We start from the raw sequence: 5,680 nt of genomic DNA, 5'->3' as shown, positions 1-5,680 counted from the left end.
CTGATTTATACACATATTTTTAAATTTTATTTTATGTAATTATTTTTGCAACCCAGCTTATAAAGAAGACCAAGATCTCAATCAATCAATTTGCTTGCTCTCATCAGCTTCAGCCAACATTTTCTTTACCCATCTTCAAATCATTTACCAAAATTATATCTACAAAGCAAAATGAAATGGGGAGAAAACAAATAAGGGAAAAAATCCTCCTATTGGGGATAAAGGCATATTTTGTACAATAAATTTTATATTCAGTTTTGAGATTGTGAAAAGAGATGACAACATGAAAGAGATGCTTCATTAAGACATTTTTCACTCTGTCCATGTGGATATGAACTCAATTTAAAGTTGTAACAAGCCTGGCCAGTGTGGCTCAGTTGTTAAGTATTGACCTATGAACCGGGAGGTCACCGTTTGATTCCCAGTCAGGGCACATGCTCAGGTTGCGGGCTCGATCCCCATTAGGGGGAATGCAGTAGGTAGCTGATCTGCGATTCTCTTTTATCATTGATGTTTCTATCTCTCTCTCCTTCTCCCTTCCTCTCTCTGAAATTAACAAAAACATATTTTTAAAAATAAATAAATAAAGTTGTAACAAAACTTGAGTGAAACAAGTGTGAGATTTAAGCAACCTCTTTAAGATCAGGGCACACATTTTCTTTTAATATTTTTTTTGACTTTCTTTTTTTTTTCTTTTAGAGAGACAGTCTTTATTTTAAGGATTTTTACACTGATGAACTCAAAAAGTGGTAATGTTATTCTGGAATTTATTGATTTGTATTTAAAAGGAAATGTTGACAAAGATTCGCCAAAAATAATGTGAATAAGCGGGAAAATACAATTAATAATACTGAAACATTACTTAAATAATTCCAGGACATATGGTTTATCTAATATAACAATATCTCTTAGGTGCTATCTTAGATACAAAACCTGACTGCTTTTTACTTTTCTAAACACACAGTGGTATAATTAACAATATTCAATCACTTCTGTACTTTCCTGAATATATAAAAATTAAAATACCAATTAAAAACTAATATATATTCTCTTTAAATGTTTCTTACAAACACAGTTTCAATATTTTCATTCAATAGCGGTGTGGTTTAAGAGATTTTTCATTCACAAGTCAAATAACAATTCACCCAAAGGAAACTGATAGTCTTAGGCTCATAGTGCAAATACAGAGTTCAGGAATGAAGCAACTGACACTTATAAATTACAAAACAGATAAAATTCTTAGAAGATACATGCAATAAGCTCTACTAAGCAGCTTGCCACAGAACTAGAACATTTGATCACTTTACTGGTGATTTCAATAGGACTCTAGATGTTTCCAAACTCAACTTGAACTCTCATCTTGGGCTTTGTATTTTGCTTTTCCGGTTTCACTAAAACACACACATGGTTCCAATCCCTGAAGTATTCATTATATTCAAGGGCATATCCTACAACAAACTTGTCTGGAATTTCAAGTCCAACAAAGTCTGGTCTACATCCAGCACTTCGAGGGGTCCTTTTTACCAGCAAGCTTGCGACCTTGACCATCTTCGGATTATGCTGCTTGACCAAGGAAAGCAAGGTTTGCATTGTTTGCCAGTGTCAATTATATCTTCAACAATCAAGACATTCTTTCCAGTCCTAACAGGTTTGGTTCAGTGGATAGAGCGTTGGCCTGCGGACTCAAGGGTCCCAGGTTCGATTCCGGTCAAGGGCATGTACCTTGGTTGGGAGCACATCCCCAGTAGGGGGTGTGCAGGAGGCAGCTGATTGATGTTTCTCTCTCTTCAATGTTTCTAATTCTCTATCCCTCTCCCTTCCTCTCTGTAAAAAATCAATAATATATATATATATATATATATATATATATATATTTTTTAAAGACATTCTTTCCAGTTAAAGCTGAGAGATCATCTCCACCAATCACTTTTATGTCCCCTGTTGATTGGTCATTACAGTAGCTCTTCAGTCTGATACAATCTACAGTCGTAGGAATGGATCTATCACTATTTCTGTTCATGCTTTGATATAACCCAGCAGGTCAGTAAAGAATTTATAGCTCCTTCTGAGCACGCAGAGGACTACAATGTGATGGCCTCCCATCTCCTTCATCACATCTCGAGCAATCCACTGGGTCCTGCCCATAATTAGTCCATGAGGAATAAACACCTTTTCCAAATCCTCCACGTAATGATTAGATATACAAAACAAATCTAGTTCATAACCTGGTTCTTCATCACTAATCACAACGCTGGGGCTGCGAGTCGCCATAACAGAGCCGGCAAACGCACCAGCGGAGGGCAGCCTGAAGCATTTGACTTTCTTTTCATAAAGATTTACCTCAGCAAAACAATCACAATAACTATTTTAAATTAAAATGCATGAATGTGTCACAAACCCTGCAAAACCAAAAACCTAAAAGAACTTAATAATACACACTTGAACTAAGAATACAGTTGACCCTCGATCAACATGGGGATTAGTAGCGCTGACCTGCAGTAAAAATACTTTAGGTTTAACTTTTGACTCTACAGTCAGCCCTTCACATCCAAAGATTCAACCAACTGTGGGTTGAAAACAGTATTTTTGATCCAAAGCTAGGAATCTGCATTTGGGAAACTACAGTTGGAAGTTCAAAAATACTGTTTTTGATATGTGGTTGGTTGATGCTGCAGATGCGAAACCCAAGGATATAAAAGGGAATGATGACTGTATTTATCCAAAAAAATCTGCCGATATGTGAAACCTGTGCAGTTCAAACCCATGTCGTTCAAGGTCAACTTGAAAACCCGCAGCAATACAAAAACAAATGTAAGGAAACCCTTTGTTCTTGTCCAATTGTAAACTAAATAGGTCCCCTTCCTTTGTGTCAGGCACACAATTTAGGGACTCATGGAAAGCATTTGTACTAAGATAAATAAGATCATGAAAAATGTAAGTCAGGGTACCCAATAATTTCTCTCTTTTGTGATTCTTCACTTGAAAATTACAAGTCCCAATTCATTGAAGATTACAACTGATCTGTACTCTATCTCTTTTTTAAAATGCCTATATTCTTTAGCTTTTTCTAATCAAGGACATGAATAGGTATCTTACTAAAGAGGTCCTGACTAAGATTGCAAGTGCTCTACTATGCTTTGTTGAGTGGCTTCAGAACAGCTTACAATATATTATCATAAAAACAGGTTGCCATCAATAGCATAATTGCTGCATGAATAATCTTAGAACAAGGGAGGCCTTCGTAGGCTTCTTTATTGCAAGCAATCATTGTGCTCACCACATAAAACAAATGCCTTCTGGGATTTTTTTTTTTTTTTTTTACAAGACACAGCTTCCTCTAGTTTATATTTCTTGGTTTCCACATGAGCTATCCAAAAGATGAAAGAAGCTGGCTGGTCTGGCCCTAAAGATAATACTGTATGATGGTTTATGTAGTAAATTGATGAAAAAAGCTGCACATGTAATGAAACATTGGTGAGCTAGTCCTCATTACCATCATAATATCTGGCACTGAATTGTAATACCTCTTTCTGCATGTCGATGCCAAAAAGCATTTTAACATTAATTAAAGCCCCACAGTGGTATTGGATGAAAGGGGATCCCATTAACCCAATTTTACAAGTGAGAAACAGAGTGATAGAGATTAGGAAAGTGGCCTGGACAGATTTTTTTATTATTATTATTCATAATACCACAACATGTCCCTGGTAAAAATGGAAATCGGCATAGACTCCCACCACCACTGCTGCACTTGAGGTTGCCTTATAATGGAACAGAAACCTGGGAAGTAGGGCCTCTAGTTTCCACAGATGTTCTCACTCTCTGCCCTGCATGCCCTCAGCAGGAATGAAGCCAGGATTAAGTTGAAATACACGATTTTATAAAATGAAAAGCTTTCTTCAACTCCTCTAGGGCAGAAACCAGTTCTTTCATTTACTCCGAATTTCTGCATATTTCTCTGGCTCGGCTTCATGAAATGTGCACATAAAAGAAGAGTTCCCGGGTTGGGCCAAGTTAAATGGGCTTCTTCGCTTCAAGATTTCTCAGAGCCTTTACTATGCTACTGTACAGTGCAAAGCTCCCAGAGGACATGTTATTTGCAGATTCATGTGCCCACTAAATCTCTAGTTCACGGGCGTGGTGGGCAGGATAACAGCTCCCAAGGATGTCCGTGTTCTTATCCTGGAACCTTATATGGCAGATGGACTTAAGGTTGCTAATCAGCCGACCTTAAAATAGGGAGGTGAGACCTAACCAGTTTGGCTCAGTGGATAGAGCATCAGCCTGCAGACTGAAGGGTCCCAGGTTCGAGTCCAGTCAGGGGCATGTACCTTGGTTGCAGGCACATCCCCAATATGGGGTGTGCAGAAGGCAGCTGATTGATGATCCCTCTCCCTTCCTCTCTGTAAAAAGAAATCAATAAAATATGTTTTTAAAAAATAGGGAGGTCATCCTGGATTAGCTGGGTGGGCCCAGTGCAATTACAAAGGTTATTAGAAATGGAATTGGAGGCAGAAGAGAGTTGACTTAAGAGCGAGAAACACTACTGGCCATTGCTGGATTTGAAGATGGAATGAGGCAGAGAAATGCAAGCAGCCGGTAGTGGGTGAAACAGCTTCTCCCCTAGAGCTTCTCCAAGGGACCCAGCCCTGCTGCCGACACCTTGATGTTAGCCAGCGAGACCCATTTCAGACTTTCTGCCACCAGAACAGTAAAATAATAAATTAAAATAATAAATTTGTGTTGTGTTCAGAAACCCAGTTTGTGCCTATATGTTACAGTAGCCACGGGAAACTAATACAGTATGACACCTGTTAATATTCTACTAACGCATCCCAGAATTACAGTTCTGTCTTATAATTGGAGAGAGGAAATGCTATTCCACCTGGAACAGTGCCCCACATCAAACGGGCAATCAATAACTATTCCAGACTAAATAATTCATTTTTACTGTGCAAATATTGTTGGTTCTTTGTCACTGGACCAGTCAATCTGTTTGCCCATCTATTCCACTATCTGCCCATTTTTTTCATTTTAAAGTAAGAATTCCTTTTTAATCATAAAGAAAAAAATGTGTTTACTTTAAATGATGTTATAACAGTGTGGAATAGATTACAAACCACCTGGATAAATGTCTTAAAATGCAGATCGGATTAAGTAATTCTGGGATGAAGATTGGACTGTGTATTTCTAACAAGTGCCCAGGTGATGCCAATGCTGGCAACCTGTGCACCATACTTTTAATAACAAAAAAGAGAGGACAAGCCATGTCAATTTCTGGGGTTCAAGACTCTTGAAATCTTTCTGTCCTCATAGGATCAGGAACGAATCCTCCTTGCACATGCTTTTAGGACCGCTACTGATCCTATTGTTGATATTCCAACAATTGTAGTTTAATACTTAGAAGACTCCACTTCAGATTAATAGAGCCTGTTTTAAAGTATGAAATGAGTATATTCTCATGAAACACAATTTGTAAAATAGAAGAAGGAATACTTTTAATCTTTCACAGTCCTAGCACCCAAAGATATATCCTATTAACATTTCAATGTCTTTCCTTCAAGACTTCTTTCTCTGCATAGATTCTATTTGACATATTTGAAATCATATTCAGATCTCAATTTTTCGAGATAACATCATTTACATACATACATACATACATACATACAGTGTGGCAGAT

At 37.6% G+C, this 5,680-nt stretch overlaps 1 pseudogene; it reads right to left on the bottom strand.

The window, feature by feature from the left end:
- Nucleotides 1–1,094: 1,094 nt before the first annotated feature.
- On the bottom strand, nt 1,095–2,281 carry LOC139018286 (hypoxanthine-guanine phosphoribosyltransferase-like; annotated as a pseudogene).
- Nucleotides 2,282–5,680: the final 3,399 nt, after the last annotated feature.

Source organism: Myotis yumanensis, unplaced genomic scaffold (genome assembly GCF_028538775.1).
Source record: "Myotis yumanensis isolate MYYU_CA2020_CCGP unplaced genomic scaffold, mMyoYum1.0.hap1 SCAF_10, whole genome shotgun sequence".
Lineage (NCBI taxonomy): Eukaryota > Metazoa > Chordata > Mammalia > Chiroptera > Vespertilionidae > Myotis > Myotis yumanensis.
The sequence above is the reverse complement of the archived record's forward strand: the minus strand, read 5'-3'. Positions and strand labels throughout refer to the sequence as shown.